The 17486-nt window shown below is 38.0% G+C and overlaps 1 pseudogene; it reads left to right on the top strand.

Moving 5' to 3' along the window:
* LOC150058788 (protein cereblon pseudogene) overlaps nt 1-15391 on the top strand; it is a 36725-nt pseudogene extending 21334 nt beyond the window's left edge.
* The last annotated feature ends 2095 nt before the right edge of the window (nt 15392-17486 follow it).

The raw sequence follows: 17486 nt of genomic DNA, 5'->3' as shown, positions 1-17486 counted from the left end.
CTCTGCCACACTGCCACCAACATGAAATCCTCACATTGAATGCTTGTTTGGATTCATTTTGAAACAAAATCAAAACCAGACTCTCACGATTGTGCCCCTGTGCCTCTGAGTCTTCATGTTGTGACTAGGACATTAGGTCTTGCACTCAACCTAATAAGAAGCAACTGAAAAATTACCATGTAGATGCTAAGTCTTGTGGTCAAGAATTTAGCATGGGTATCCAAGTGACATTATGAATTGGAGTCAAAGGTTTGCATTTCCAGGCTGGGTGGCAGAGAATAGCACAATGGTATAACATATGTTTAGAATACACAAGACTTGGGTTCAGTCCCCCAGCATCAAAAAAATATATATAAGTATGTATATTAAGTTTGGTATAATAGCACTGTCCTGTCATCCAAGATAACAGTAATAGGAGGATCAGGGTCCACAGTGGCAAAACACTAAACAGAATCAAAAGAGCTAGAGACGCAGCTCGAGTGCTAAAATATTTGTCTAGAAAGTATGAGGCTCTGAATTCAAGCTCGAGTAATTTTTTTTAAATCCCTGTTTCTTGTTTATGTGGTCTCTCTTTCATTTTCTTTATCTTCCTGAGAGCATCTGGTTGACTCACCACCTACCACACCCCACACCCCTGTTTGTGCCTAGCTCGTAATGGTGCCAATTTATAAACAGGCCAGTTAAAATACAAGTGATCTTTCAAGAAAGAAGACAAAGCAACCATGAGCATAAAACCACCCAGATATAGAAATTCATATCACAAGAAGAAATGCATGCACATTCACTAGTGGCTCAAAGGCAAAATAAAATTCAAGCGATTAAGATAGGTTTGAAACTATGTCTCTATTAATTGTGTGACCATGGGCAAGGTACTTAACCTCTCTGAATGTCTGTTACATTATCTATAAAGTGAGCATGATAATAATACTGATTGTAAAGATTAAATGAAAAGAATTACCTTAAAGTGCTTACTATACAGACCAATCTTATGAAACAAACCTTTCAAATCCAAATTTAGTTTTGAACTATAATTGCTATGCATATTTGAATGTTTGACAGTACCTAGCCTTCCTTAAAATCCTTTACTTTGTGACTCTGTATATACACGATTACATGAAGACAATTTGCATCTACACTGCTTCATGGACTGTACAACTGTGGTCTGTCTTGTTTATATGTCTGATTTATTTGTGTGGGGTTTGGCATATCTCTTAATAGGAAGAGCATTTTTGAGCCCTATTATCATGCATGACCAGGAAGAGATAATTTATTTCTTTATAAAACTTAATAGAAACTGATGAACCATACAGGGAAATTTTTGTGCCCAGTGTCAGTTCCAAAGAATACATCAGCCACATCTCTAGACCTCCTCCTGACCTGTAATTCCTGCCACTCTACTTGGTCTCCACCAGAAGAAATGTACTACTCAGCTCCTATCCCTTCTTTTTGGTTTACCTTTAAAGAAAGGAGTAGATGTTGGATAGAATGAGTATTGACTACAGTGAAATGTCTGAACTTCTAGAAAGGGGATTAGCTGAGGATAACTTAGCTAAATGGTGGGGTCAAGCATACATTTACTATTCATCTAATTATTTAATTATGGAGAAGCAACTTTTAGCATACAATGAATAGAAAATTTCCAGTAATCATATGAGCTAGTGTATTCTGTTTCAACACCAACTGTAGAACTCTAATTCAATTCTGGCACTAATCACCTGAAGTTACCCCAGACACCTCAAGATAGAGGTTGTGACTACTTGCCCACTTCAGAACCCAGGCAAAAAAAACAATCCAGGAATTCCTAAGCCATCCACATGTCTGGCTATCTGGCTCCAAATTCAGAGGTTCACATAGACCTCCTCTAATTTAATAGTTTAATAGGTCATTAGACGGACACTTAGAATTCAAGGTTGTGCTAGTCGTACGATTTCAGTTTTATTATAGAGTGTACATCTTCCTTCCAAGTACTAATCAGTCCCGACCCTGCTTAGCTTCCGAGATAAGATGCGCATTCAGGGTGATATGGCAAATAAAAAAGCACATTGAGAAAGGCTCTAGGAGATCTCCAATTGTTAAGTTTTCACACACTCTCCTTTTGAAATCAAGACCTGTCACCTGCCTGGCACAGCTTTCCTGAGCCTCAATGTCCAGTGTTTTTGTTAGGCTTTCACCAAGTAGGAAAAGTGACTAAATCGTTGCTCACTTGACTGAACTCAGTCTCCAGTTTCTTTCCTCTTATGTGGTCAGGCAATTAGAAGTCCCAAACCCCTCATTCATTTTGGTCTCTTTTTTTTTCTTTTTTTTTTTGTGGGTCTTGGGGCTTGAACTCTGAGCCTGGGCACTATCCCTGAGCTCTTCAGCTACCACCCTACCCCTGGAGCCAACCCCCACTTCCCATTTTCTAGAGGTTAATTGGAGATAAGAGTCTCAGGTTTCTTTGTGCCAGGGCTGGCTTTGAACCTTGATCCTCAGATCTCAGCCTCCTGAGTAGCTAGAATTATAGGCATGAGCCACCATACCCAGCTTCATTTTGTTCTTTTCTGTTGAACCCACCATGTGTCACATGATTAGCATAAAACCAGGTATGATCAGAAAGACTCAGGTATAACAGACAACATAATCCCTGAGAAAATTCCAAGGTGCCAGGATGATGAAACAAACATTACGTTTTTACAATAAAATAATGAGTGAGGCTAGACAGAAGAAAAAGCAGATATTCAAACAGGTTAGAACTATAAATACTTTTACAAATGTTAGGTGTCTTAGGCAAAAAATAAATTGGTTTATTGAGAAAGAGCATTACTAAGATAGGATAGATAAGAGCATGTCATATGGAATAATGAGGCATTATTTCTAAACTTTTAATAGACAGATATTCAAATATTTACACAGACATTTGATTTGAACATAGTTTATCAGTTTTCAAACATTGAAACTTAATCCCCATTATTAAATAAGAAGAGATAGGCTTTATAAGTTGATTGCTAAAGCCTCTTCCATTGTAAATAGATCAATCCAGTCATACAACTAATGAATTCATGGGTTAATGAATTATCTCAAGTGGCTCCACTACAAAAGTTAGTCTCTCTCAAGCCTCTCTTGACCTCTCTATCTCTTGCCATGTGATTACCCCATGCTACCTCAGGACTCTGAAAGCCAGAAGGACATTATCAGAGAAGTCAGAATAATGAATCTTAGGACTGGGAATGTGGCTTAATGGTAGAGTGCGTGCCTCTACCATTCGTGAAGCTCTGGGTTCGATTCCTCAGTACCACATAAGCAGAAAAAAACTGGAAGTGGTGATGTGGCTCAAGAAGTAAAGTATTAGTCTTTAACAAAAGAAGCTCAGGGACACTGTCCAGGCCCTGAGTTCAAGTCCCAGAACTAGCAAGAAAAAAAAATAAACCTTATTTCTTTATAACTACTCATTAACAACAGAAAAAGAACTATGACAGATATACCCACATGAAATCAGTTTGGCAACATTTGCTTTTTAACATGATGTATAGCCAAAATATGTCAATGTCTCAAATGGACCAATGATATTTCTAGATTTTTTTTTAAGAGCTCATGTGCTAGGGGCTAGTGGCCCATGCCTCTAATCCTAGGTACTCATGAGACTAAGATCTGATCCCAGTTCTCATTTCATTTTCTTTTGTTTTTCCTTTTGACTTAGTTCTGTGGCTCATTGTTTAACTTTCTAAGATGTCTACTTTGCTCATTAACTCTGATGGTCATTTTTTTCTCTTAGAAAAACATTCAAAGTTTGGTGTTGTCTCTTAAACTTGGCACTGTCTCTTAGATTTTCTGCTCTACCACTTGAGTTGCAGCTCTCCTTCTGGTTTTACCACAATCAATTGAAGGTAAGAATATCATAGAATTTCTTTCCTGGGCTAGATTTAAACCACACTTCTTAGATCTCAGTCTCCCGAGTAACTAGGATTACAATCATCACCAATTAGTTCATGACAATAAATAGCACTTAAAAATTTATCTCAATAGTTGCTCTTAGTTTCTTAATTTGATGCTTTTTATTTGTTGTATATAAAGCATATGTCCCAAAATGCAAATCTAGTTTCTTGTTTTATTGCAATAATTGAACATATGGCTGGTTTAACTAATTCAACCTGAAGAACTGTAAATGCAAAATGTCCCTTTTCACATCTGTTCTGCTCTAGCTTTCATAATAATATATTTGCTTATAGAAAGCAATGTCTATGTAGACATGACTTTTTGAATTTAGTACTTAAAGTCAAGAATAAAATTAAATTTATTTTATGTGCTATTAAGTAAAGAATGATTACCAAGCAGATTGAACCATTAGTGAAATTTAATGCTTAACTTTACATAATAAACTTCCTAAACTTGCAATGTGACATAACATTTATTAAAGATTCTTATCTATAGACAAAAAAACTAAATTTATTTTAAAATCTTAGAGGCTAATTTACATCTTTTGCTTTCTTAAATAGAATTTTATTGAATCTTCTGATTAAAGTGACTAAGTTCTGTTACTGTGCATTTTGCCTGCACAGGGTATTTATGTGATTCTTATTCATATTCATTGTTTGCCATTTTCAAAAACAGTCCTACATTCATCTTGCCTTTGACTCACAAGTTAGAAATAATTCAACTCCCTAATTATGCATTAAAAATATCATGTCATGGGACCCCTAAGACTCCACCTAGAAGCTCCGAAAAAATAACTTTGACACAGCAGAAGTGAAATCAATCCATGAAATCAATAGCTTTCTGTATGCCAACAATGAGAAAACAGTAAAATTAGGAAAGCAACACTATTTTGAATAAATGAATAAAACCTAGGAATCAGTTTAACCCAGCAGTAAAGGACCTCTACAATAAAAACTATAAAATTCTGAAGAAAGAAATTAAAGAAGATATTGGAAGTGGAAAGACATACAATACTACAGAAATGACAATACTGCCTAAGGTAATTTACAAATTCAACGAAATACTCATTAAACTACCAACAATTTTCTTTACTGACTGAGAGAGAAAATCAAAAAATTCATATGCAACCACAGACAGCCATGTACATAATGTCAACAGAAGAAGAAGAAGGAGAAGAAGTGGAGGAGGAGGAAGAGGAGGAGGAGGAGGAGGAGGAGGAGGAGGAGGAGGAGGAGGAGGAGGAGGAGGAGGAGGAGGAGAAGGAAGAAAGGAAGAAAGGAAGAAAGGAAGAAAGGAAGAAAGGAAGAAAGAAAGAAAGAAAGAAAGAAAGAAAGAAAGAAAGAAAGAAAGAAAGAAAGAAAGAAGCAATGGTGTAGGTGTCACTATTTCAGACCAAATTCAAACTCTATTATACATGTATTGCAACAAAAATAGCTTGGTACCGGCACATAAATAGGCTTAAGAACAACTGGAACAGAGCAGAAGACTCCAAAATAAAGTCACACACCTATACCCACCTAATATATGATTAAAAACAAACAACAAAAACAAAAGTAAGATGGAAACAAAACATCCTCTTTAACAAATAGGATTGGAAAAAACACATACCCACATGCAGAAAACTGACACTGGGTCCCTGTCAGCATGTAATAGTGCCAGTTTAAAATGGATCTAAAACCTCAATGTAAGAACTGAAACTTTGAAACTACTACTGGAAGGAATAAAGGAAACGTTAAAACTACTCAGAACAAGCAGGAACTTTCTAAGTAAAGTTCCAGGAGCTCAACAAATCAAAGAGAAAATCAGCAAATGATTGCATCAAATTAAGAGGTTTCTGCATGGCAAAGGACATAGTTAACAAGCTAAAATAATAGCTTGCATAATGGGATTTCTTTGCCAGCTATATATCAGACAATTGCCTAGTATTCAGAACACAACAAAAGGTTCAAGAAACTAAACCCCCAAAGAATCACCAACCCAATTAATAAATGGGCAAATGAGCTAAATGGAGATCTCTTAGAAGAAGTAAAAGTGGCAATTGACACATGAAAAAAATGCTCAACCTCTCTGACCATAAAAGAAATGAGAATCAAAATGACACTAAGATTCCATCTCATCCCAGTTAGAATGGCCATCATCAAGAGCACAAACAGTAAATACACACACAGATGTTGGGGAACAGAACCCTAATACAATCTTTGTGGCAATGTAAAACTGTTGAAATAGTCTGGAAAGCAGTCTGGATATTCCTCAAAAAACTAAACATAGAACTACCTGATGATCCAATGCTATTACTCTTGGAATTTATTCAAAAGATTAAAATAAGGATATAATAATGACACTTATACAACCATGCACTGTTGCACTATTCACCATAGCCAAGGTATGGATGGATGGATTAAGAGAAATGTAGTATGTATACTCTATGGAATTTTACTTATCTATTAGGAAGAAATGATACTACAATATTTGCAAAGAAATAGATGGAACTGGAAACAATTATGTTGAATAAAGCAAATCAGGCTCAGAGAGACAAAGGATACATTTTTTCCCTTCATATTTAGAAGCTAGATCTAATTTATAAAGATACAACTACATGCATATAGGGTAACACACAAGTGTACATAAACGTATCAATGAAAGCATGATATTTATAGGGGAGAATTCAAATGGTGTAATTCCTTAGATAAGTTAATTCACAGTCCAACAAAATGAATACTAATAAACTGGCACCTGTGGGAGTGGCTCAGAGGAAGGGAGTAGGCAAATAGAGTATGGGTAGAATGCAGTCATAATATTCAAAGCATATCCTGTGAAACTAGGAAAATTGGGGAGAAGGGTTGGGTTGGGAGGGCTGGGGGAATATGACAAAAGGAGTGATCAAGATTCATTGTATTTAGAAAATGCTTCATCCAATAGCAACCCCTTTGTACACTCACTAAAAGATTAAATAAATATATTTTTAAAATATTACAGCATAGATTTCATTGGTCAGGTATTGGGGATTCTTGATTATAAGTGATAAAAACCCAGCTCCTTTTTGTTTAAATGAAGCATAAGGATTTTATTTACTCACATGCAGAAATCACATGACTTTAAAATGATGAACATTAAAGCCTAATGACTTCCCAGGGAGTTTTGGTTCTTGTAGTTCTGGATCTGCAGCTTCAATCAGGTTTCCTCACATGATAAGGGACTTGGTGTCCTCTCCTCACAACACATATCCTCAGAGCTCTGAATCAGGGAGGAAAGGGTCCCCTTTGATTTGTTTGGTCTGATATTAAGTCAGGTGACATCCTCTAATTTAACATTTTACCAGAAGTTACACATTAGGACTAGTGGTTGCCACTAAAAACAAATGCCCTATGGACTACATTTGGTTTAAGAAAGCAAGAAGTTATAAGCACATTTATAAATATATCTGCTGCAATTATTAACAAATGAATTAATGAATTAAATTCATGAATGAATGCCTCTCCAAAACCTGACCTTGATACTATGGCTTTTGACATCATCTTTTTATGTTTGTCTCTTCTGCTGAATGATAACCCCCCCCCCAAAAATAACTAATAATGTGTTCTTTGGATTTTTATTGCCAGCGTTTGATATTATATTCAGCACACAGGAGATGACTAAAACGTGTTTACTGAATTCAGAGTATGCATATACATGAAAGTCATTTGTAATCAGCAATATAAAGATGGGTGGCACTTACTACTCAGGGCCATAACACTAGACATCCCAAAATACATACACATTTCCCTCTTTTACTAATATTCAAGATTTGTTTATATCAACAAATAAGGAGTATTTTGGATAAACCGCTGGTTATCCAACAATGGTATTTATTTTTCATCTCTTCTTTTCAAACATTTGAATTTCAGGTATTTCCAAATTTGTTTTTGTTTGTTTTGGGGTTTTTTTGTCAGTCTTGGGGCTTGAACTCTGGTCCTGGACACTGTCCCTGAGCTCTTCAGCTCAACACTAGCACTTTACCACTGGAGCCCCAGTACCGCTTCCGGTTTTCTGGTAGTTAATTGGCAATTAAAAATAAAACTCACAGACTTCCCTGCCCAGGCTGGCTTTGAACCATGATTCTCAGATCTCAGCCTCCTAAATAGCTGGGATTGCAGGCGTGAGCTATGAGCACCTGGCGGTATTGCCAAATTCTTATGAATCAAATACTTGTTCTGGTGTGGCTTAAGTTTAAGTAAGCTCCTTGGTATTTCCTCTTTCTATTTAGACCAATATTAACCATACCTCCACTATGTAGGGACTGTCAACACACCAAAATCACAGGAAACCTGGATAACCAAGTAGTCAGGAACTACCTGTAAAGTTATCCATGAAGACCTCACCTTGGAATTTTTAATAAATTGAGATAAATTTGTCCATTCTTCAAGTTATTCTTTGACTCTATTCTTCCAGTTCAACGTAACTTAATGTCTTGTCTGATCTCAATTATTAATTAGGTTTCTTAGTTATAGAAATTGGCATCCTATTCTAAGTTTATGATGTTAAAATAATTGTAAAGATGAAGTGTTATTTTTTCATTGAAAATGAAAAACAATTAATAGAAGAAGAAAAAGATAGATTTTAGAATGTAGAAAGGTGCTAGAAGAAAAAGTCTGTATTGACCAGTTAAAGTATCAGAGTTTGAGAAGAATTTGATTGTAGAACAGATTGGAGGCAAAGAGAGATAACACAGGTGAGTGGGGTGGAGGGTGAAGTGGGAAGAAAGAAGCCATTTGCAAGTTTGTTAGTGTTTGATTACTTTCCTTGTGACTTTTTGGAATAAATGTGTATATTTAAAATATTTTTAAATCATTCTTGGCTATCATGCTTGCAGCTTGCATTAACTTAAATGTGATACCAAGTTCATGGAGTGATCTTAAGAGCAATCAAACTAAATAATCTTGTACATATTCCCATAAGAATTAAATGCACTTTAAGTTGAATGGGATTCAGATCATAAGCACATAACTACATCTAGTTTCCCTTTATGGAGATGGAATACTATGGACATTTTCCTTACCTGATCTGTCACAGCAATCCTGTTTTGTAGAAAACAAATATGTGAGTAAATCAATTCCAAACTCTTTTTGGTTACACTGGTGAATTATCTTCTTTCATGGCAATAATATTGTCTTTGTTATAGTGATGTAATAAATCCTAGAGTTTGTTCTTCTTCGTCTTCCCATCTTGTACTTTTCCTTTTTTTGAACTTGGAAGAATCACTCTGCTCACTCCTTTAGAATCTCCTTTAAGTATGGAAAGCCACTCTGCCCAAGTCATACCTTTCATGATGCAACCTACAGCAAATAACTGAGAAACACAAATACACACAAACATGTCACCACTGCAGGGCATTCTCATGGGAATCCTCACTTCTGAGCCTCCCTGATGAAGGCCTATCATCACACATACATGGCAGAGACATCTTTTTGCTGCCACTCCTGCCTCCCCAATTTCTATCTCAGCAGGTGCTCCAGGACATTCAAATTACAAGACTTTATCTCACAAATTTGGCACTCTCCAGATTTTGATAAGAGAAAAAAAACCCACATCCTTGATTACCAGGCTTTATTTACTGTGGTAAAGGTAAGTGGGATGATGAAGTGAACAGATCAAAACATGGAGAAAGAGTGTTGTGGGGGTTTGGGGAGGTGTTTTTTTTTTCTTTTTTTCCCCCATCAACTCAAAACATAAAGCAGAACTTTGCTACTAACAGAAAAAACAAAGAAGGGGGCAGGGAGGAGCAAGGACTCAAGAGTTGGAGCCTGACAACCAGCACAGTTCTGAGCATTCTCCTGCACATGGCCAACTACCCCCTTCTTTGTTTTCAGACATTGGTCTATTTTTTTGTTGATTTCTCTCAGAGAGACAACTTTTGTTGCATGTTTTTGAATCATTGTTGACAGCTTTGTCTTCCATTATATTGACGCATGCTCTCTATTAGTCTTCCCTTTGACATGGTTCTATTGCCTACAAACTTCCTAAGGTGGACCTTAATTCATTAATTTTGCTTGTTAGTTGGTTTTTAAGAAAATTATTTACAGTTATAAATTCCCTTCAAATTTTTGAGATTTTTTTTTTTTTTGCCAGTCCTGGGCTTGAGCTCAGGGCCTGAGCACTGTCCTTGGACTTTCTCAAGGCTAGAGCTCTACCACTTGAGCCTCAGCACCACTTCTGGCTTTTTTCTATGTATGTGGTACCAAGGAATCGAACCGGGGTTTTCATGCATGCTCGGCAAGCACTTTAACCACTAGGCCAAACTCCCGGCCCCTCCCTTCAAATTTTTAAGTAGTATGGAATGTGACATGTTAATTATCCTTTTTGATTGTGAATTACATGTATTGCCTACATTTAACTGAAAACACCATGCAAAAGAAACAGGATAGTGAAACTTCATAATGAAAAAAGAGGGCTAATTGTATCTAAGCCAGAAAACCAAGGTCATCATCAATCAGGATGAATTCTGTTGGCAGTATTTGGCACTGATATACTATGAGGAAGATAGCACTTTGCCATGGTGATTGCCCTTCCTACAACCCATAACTCTACACTGATCATGAAAATAGCAGACAAATTCCAATAGTGGAGTATCCTGAAAGTATGCAAAGTCATCACAATCTAAGAAAGTCTCAGAAAATATTATAGGTGACATAGTGATTTAATGTACTGTGGTATCCTGGGTGGAGTCCTGTCACAGAAAAGAGACATAATGAAAGAATAATGAAAGAAGTTTAATTAATAATAACAATTTACCATTTATCTTCCTCATTATCTTTCTATTTTGTTGTAAATTGAAGCTGGTGATTTGGGTACTGAATTTTCAACTCAAGGCCTTGAGCTTCTTAGGCTGGTATTCTATCCCTTGAGCCAGCCCTCCACTGCTGCCTTTTGGCTGGCTTCAAACCTTCATCATTCAGATGTCAGCCTTCAGAGTAGCTAGGATTGCAGTCACAAGCCACTGGACCTGGGTAATGCTGCTCATAAAATTACACACATATATGAACATATGTGTAATCATTTGGTTTAAGATATTTAAATTTTTAATACAATTGATACTTTAACTCATGGATTATTCAATAGTATGATCTTTTCCCCCAATCCTAGGGCTTAAACTCATGACCTAAGTAATATCCCTGAACTTTTGTCCTCAAGACAAGCGCTCTACCACTTGAGTCACAACTTCATTTCCAGCTTTTCTAGTAGTTTAGTAGTGATAACAATCTCACAGACTTTCCTGCCTTGGCTTGTTTCAATCCATAATCATCAAACTTTATCTTCCTGAGTAGTTAGGATTACGGGTTTGAGCCACTGATACCCAGCAATAGTATGTCTTTTAATTTCAAATATTTGAATGTTTTTCATTAACTTCTTCCTGATTTACATTGTCGACAAACATCATAGTTCATACATTATTCATATATTATACACATTTTAAGTTTCTATTTGTAAATTATTCTTAGTGCTTCATTAAAAAAAAAACTGTGTCTTCTATACATGTCAGAATTCCTAAACGCCCTAGGTAAATTTTATAGATTTTGTTGTCTAAGTCTATATGTACTTGCTTATTTTTATCTATTTAACCTTTTGCCGTAAGAAACGTAAAACCTCTCATCATGATGCTGTAACTACTTATTTCTCTCTATGCCAGGGCCAACCGGCAGCAAACCAGGGTTCGCAGATTGAGGTTCCTGAAATAGGGGACAAGGACTAGGAAGAAAAAGAAGAGAGACAGACACACCGGGTCCGGGATGTCCGCAGTCCAGGCAAAGACTGCCGAGACTGCCGCGTTTATTTTCCACTCCCCCTTCTCCCCTCCTCCAGACCCCGGGAACCTCCAGGTGTTACATTCATATGGTAATTCTCAGGTCATTTACATAGAATAGGGCCAGAAAGCAATAAGACAATAAAGCCATGGTCTGATGCAAGTCAAGGTACAGTTTGATTCCACTCTGGCTCCCAACATCTCTATAGCTGTGGCAGTTATTCCCTCTAATATAAAAAAGTTAGGTGTTTAATGACTTGAACCTTTATTATTATGTGGTGGCCATCTTCATTGCTTTGTAATCAAAACTCCATTAAAAATGTCCATTTTTTTTTTTACAATACCAGACTTCAAACTCTACTATAGAGCCATAATAACAAAAACTGCTTGGTATTGGCACAAAAACAGACCAGAAGATCAGTGAAACAGAATAGAAGACCCAGAAATAGATCCACATACCTATAGTCATAGTATTTGATAAAGGAGCCAAAGATATACAGTGGAACAAACAGCCTATTCAATTATTGGTGCTGGCAAAACTGGGCGGCCACATGCAGAAAACTAAAAATTGACCCTAGCCTTTCGCCAAGCACAAGCATTAACTCAAAGTGGATCAAAGACCACAATGTCAGACCGGAAACCATGAAACTGCTACATGATAAAGTATGAGAGACACTGGAATTCATAGGCAAAGGCAAAAGATTCCGGAACAGAATCCCAGGGTCACAACAAATTGGAGAGAGACTCAATAAAAATTTTATCTGCGGGCCCGGGAGTTTGGCCTAGCGGTTAAAGTGCTTGCCTAGCATGCACAAAGACCCGGGTTCGATTCCTCGGTATCCCACATACACAACCAAGCCGGAAGTGGCAGAGACGAGACTGCAACAAGTGACAGAGAGCGAAAGCAAGCAAGCGGAGCCCAACCGAGTGGTGGCCAGAGCGAGCGGGGCGGAGCGAGCAGGGCCGGAGCGTGCGGGAGCGAGCCGAGCCAGAGCCAGCGAGGCCGGAGCGAGCAGGGCCAGAGCGAGAAGGGGCCGGAGCAGGGCCAGAGCGAGCGGGGCCGGAGCGAGCGGGGCCGGAGCGAGCAGGGCCAGAAAGAGAAGGGGGCCAAAAAAAAAAAAAATTTTATCTGCACAGATAAAAGCATAGTCTCAAAAGTAGAGAGACAGCCAACCAACTGGGAAAAGATATATACCAATAATACATCTGACAAGTGCTTAATAGCCGGTATCTACAGGGAACTCAAGAAACTAATCCCTCCCAAACCCAACAAACCATTCACTAAATGGGCAAGGGAACTAAAGAGAGACTTATCAGAAGAAGAGATTAAAATGGCAGAAAATCATATGAGAAAATGTTCATCATCCATGGTCATAAAGGAAATGCAAATAAAAACAACCCTAAAATACCACCTTACCCAACAAGAATGGCCAAGATTTTGAACTCAGGCAATGACAGTTGCTGGCGGGGTTGTGGAGAAAAGGAACCCTACTACACTGCTGGTGGGATTGTAAACTAGTTCAGCCACTCTAGAAAGCAGTGTGGAGGTTTCTTAAAGAATTGAAAATTGACCTCCCCTATGATCCTACCATACTGCTTCTGGGCATCTACCCTGAACATCATAACCCAAGATATGATAAGGACACCTGCTCAGCTATGTTTATCTCTGAACTATTCACAATAGCCAGGCGATGGAAACAATCCAGATGCCCTACTGCAGATGAATGGATACAGAAAATGTGGCATATATATATATATATATATATATATATACATATACAATGGAATTCTACATAGCCAACAGACAAGATAAACTAATGGCATTTGCAGCGAACTGGATGAATCTAGAGCAAATCATGTTAAGTGAGACAAGCTATTAGATCCAAACAATACAAAAGCGAGGACTCAATATTTGCATACCCAATGCTATGGACATGGTATTGGAAATATAAATACAACTACATAGACATTAAAAACCTATGACTCTATAGATACAATGTTTTATTTCATATTATGTTTCTATGATATACAAACCCTTAGCCTAATTTTGATTATGTTCTAAAAACTAAGTGCCAGTTATTGTCCATAGAGATTCCCTTCTTGAATACTTGTTTGTTAAACATGTCATTTGAAATATGATGTAAAAATCAATGTTAAATTCTTTAACAAAAAAAGAAGTGTCAAACTTTTTATTTTTTCTTCCTACAATTTTAAATTTGTATCGCTTAGTTTTACAAAGTCATTCCATTTTGACATATCAATAAATGCATATAATATGCTTTGATCAGACTCACCAATCCATCATTTTCTCATTCCCTTTCCCTTCTTCTAAAACCAGCTCTTTGGGGCTGAGAGTTTGGCCTAGTGGTAGAGTGCTTGCCTAGCATGCACGAAGACTCGAGTGCGATTCCTCAATACCACAAACATAGAAAAAAGCCGGGGCGGATAAACAGACAGGACACTGCGCACGACAGGGTAACCATCTCCCGCTGCTGCCCGCAGAGAGTGAAGAAGATGAAATGGAAGTTGAAGATCAGGATAGCAAAGAAGCCAGGAAACCAAACATCATCAACTTTGACACCAGTCCGCCAACCTCACATACATGAAGGCGTTCCATGGCAGGACTCTGCATGAGGACGACGACGACAGCTGACAGGTGATCCCCGTGCAGCCACAGGTAATGATAATCCTCATCCCCTAGCAGACGCTGCCCCTGCACCTTTCTAGCCCCCAAGAAGTCAGCATGGTGAGGAACCTCATTCAGAAAGACAGAACCTTTGCAGTCCTTGCATACAGTAATACACAGGAACAGAAGGCAGAGTTTGGGACCACAGCAGACATCTGTGCCTACCGGGAAGAGCAGGATTTTGGAATTGAAGTCGTGAAAGTGAAAGCAATTGGCAGACAGAGATTCAAAGTCCTTGAGCTAAGAACACAGTCAGATGGAATCCAACAGGCTGAAGTGCAAATTCTGAGTGTGTGTTGCCTTCCACCATGTCTGCAGTTCAGTTAGAGTCCCTCAATAAGTGTCAGATATTTCCTTCCAAGCCTGTGGTGGCAGAAATACCAGAAGAAGAAGTTTCACTGTGCAAATCTTACTTCATGGCCTCGTTGGCTATACTCCTTACATGATGCAGAAACTTTAATGGCTAGAATTAAGAAACAGCTACACGAATGGGATGAAAACCTTAAAGAGGAATTTCTTCCTTCAAATCCAACAGATTTTTCTTATAGAGTAGCTGCTTGTCTTCCTATTGGTGATGTATGGAGAATTGGTAGTGCTATTTAACGACTCCACTGCGAATTAGACATCATGAATAAATATACCTCCCTTTACTGTAAACAGTGTCAAGAAACAGAAATAACCACCAAAAATGAAATACTCAGCTTCTCCTTATGTGGGTCAATGGCTGCTTACGTGAATCCTCATGGATATGTGCACCATATACTCACGATATACAGAGCCGGCAACCTGAATCTCACATGCTGGCCTACCACAGAGTACAGCTGGTTTCCTGAGTTTTCCTGGACCATTGCCCAGTGTAAGATCTGTGCAAGTCACATTGGATGGAAATTTACAGCCACTAAGAAAGACATGTCACCTCAAAAAAATGTTGGGGTTTAACCCGGTCTGCTCTATTACCCACAATACCAGACATGGAAGATGAACTAAGACCAGACAAAGTAATACTTTGCTTGTAAATGAATGTAATATGTAGTGGTAAAAACTACAAGCTGCTTTGGAAATTGCCTTTGATATGTACATATAAGTAACCAGCAACATTACAAATGGAGGATTACCATTTCAACTGTATTGAAAAGTTCACTTTCAGAGAGGATGAAAAGCAGTGTAGAATGCAAGAAAACTCTCTGAAACTGATATAATGTTTTCTGCACCAAAAACACTTTAATTCATCAAACAAACGAATTGGTACCAGTGATCTACGTGATCAAAGTTCCAAGCTTGGGTGCCAAGCATGTTTCCTTTTAAATGCAGCAAGGCAGTGTATGTTATTTTAAAGGATTCTGTTCTTCACAAATTTCCTTAGCTTCTCTGGAATACTGATTTGTAAATTTTGAAAATATTATATATGAAGTTTGAATTAAAAAATCTTCATTTCCTTTAAAAAAAAGAAAGAAAAAGAAAAAAGCAGGAAGTGGTGCCGAGGCTCAAGTGGTACAGCTCTAGCCTTGAGAAATCTCAAGGACAGAGCTCAGGCCCTGAGCTCAAGCCCAGGACTGCCAAAAAAAAAACAAAAAACAAAAACAAAAACAAAACACCACCAAAAATAGCTCTTGAAATTGCAGACATGTTATTAAAAATCTTTTTACTTTCAACCTTTGTGTCTATTTGTTTAGGTGTGTCCTTTGTAAAGAACATACATTTCTCAATATTTACTCTTTAACTGACCTGTTTAATTAATTCACTTTTATGTATAAAGTGGAAGATATTTGTTTCTACAACCTTGTATTATTCCAGTTTGTTCTCTTTTTTCTATGGTTTCTTTTTTGCTAGCTGTGGGGCTTGAACTTAGGGCCTAAGTTCTGTCCTTGAGGTTTTCTCAAGGCTAGCACTCTGCTACTTGAGCTACTTCACCACTTCCAGCTCTTTTTATGCCTTCTATTTTTTTAGAAGTGATATTCTTATTAGTCACACTTTTTATTTATTCCCCCATATCTTCTCTTTTATATTTTTGCTATTTTGCCCTTTGTGGACTTCTGGGTGATTTTTCCTGTGGTGTTTATACTCATTGTTCTTCAGCTGTATCCATTGTTTCTTTTCACACTATCATGGGCTATATTAAAATATCATTGTGGAAATACCACAATATTTCTAGTTGGCTTTTGTTTTCTTGTTTCTATTACCTCTACCTTTTCTCACTTCATTTTTTGTTTTGTTTTGTTTTGTTTGCCAGTCCTGGGGCTTGAACTCAGGGCCTGCACACTATCCTTGTGCTTTTCTTAAGAATAAAGCTCTACCACTTGAGCCACAGCACCACTTCCAGCTTTTCCTATGTATGTGGTACCAAGGAATCAACCCAGGTATTCATGTATACTAGGCAAGCACTCTACCACCAGGCCCAACTCCCGGCCCTCTCACCTCATTTTATGGGCAGACTAGGCTACATTTGAATTCTTACCCCATCTGTTCTAAGAGTTATCCTTGTGGGAACTGCACATTTTTCCCCCTTGAAATGGTCCTGCAACATCTTACTATTTTGGTTGATAAGCTTCTTCTAGCCCTAAATGCATAGGCAAGTGAGTCAGACACGACCCCAATAACAGAAATTCAGTATACTCAGAGGAGTCAGAGCAGATGAGCTTGTCAGCCTGTACTCTGGTCTCAAAAGCCTGTCCAGCTCTGAGGGGCTTGATTTTTCCTGACCCTACTGGCACTACCTCTTCAGCAATCCTAAAATTATAATCTTGGGCCCCCGGGGCAAGTGTGCAGGTTGGAGGAACAGGTGAGCGGGGAGGGGAATGCGCTGTCCAAAGTTAGCCTCCACTTGGTCTTCTCAGCTATTTTTTTTTTTAGCAGAGGATGTCTGCTTCATTTTGACTTCCCTCTAAAAAAAATATCCTTAGATAACAGCTCTAAATTTCTGCTAGTATAGAGAAAGTTGTATCTGGGCCTAGGCAATGACAGAAGAAAACAAAAGCAGGATTCTGCAGCTTCTCCATCCACCATTACCTCCTATCATCAGCCAAAGTCAGTTCTCCACCCACACCCTGGCAGTGTGGCATTGGATTTCTTATGTTTTCAGTGCTTTGTGGCTTTTCATCCATCCTTCATCTC

Source organism: Megascapheus bottae, chromosome 9 (genome assembly GCF_031878675.1).
Source record: "Megascapheus bottae isolate mThoBot1 chromosome 9, mThoBot2.hap1, whole genome shotgun sequence".
Classification (NCBI taxonomy): Eukaryota; Metazoa; Chordata; class Mammalia; order Rodentia; family Geomyidae; genus Megascapheus; species Megascapheus bottae.
This window is presented reverse-complemented; position numbering and strand designations above follow the sequence as displayed.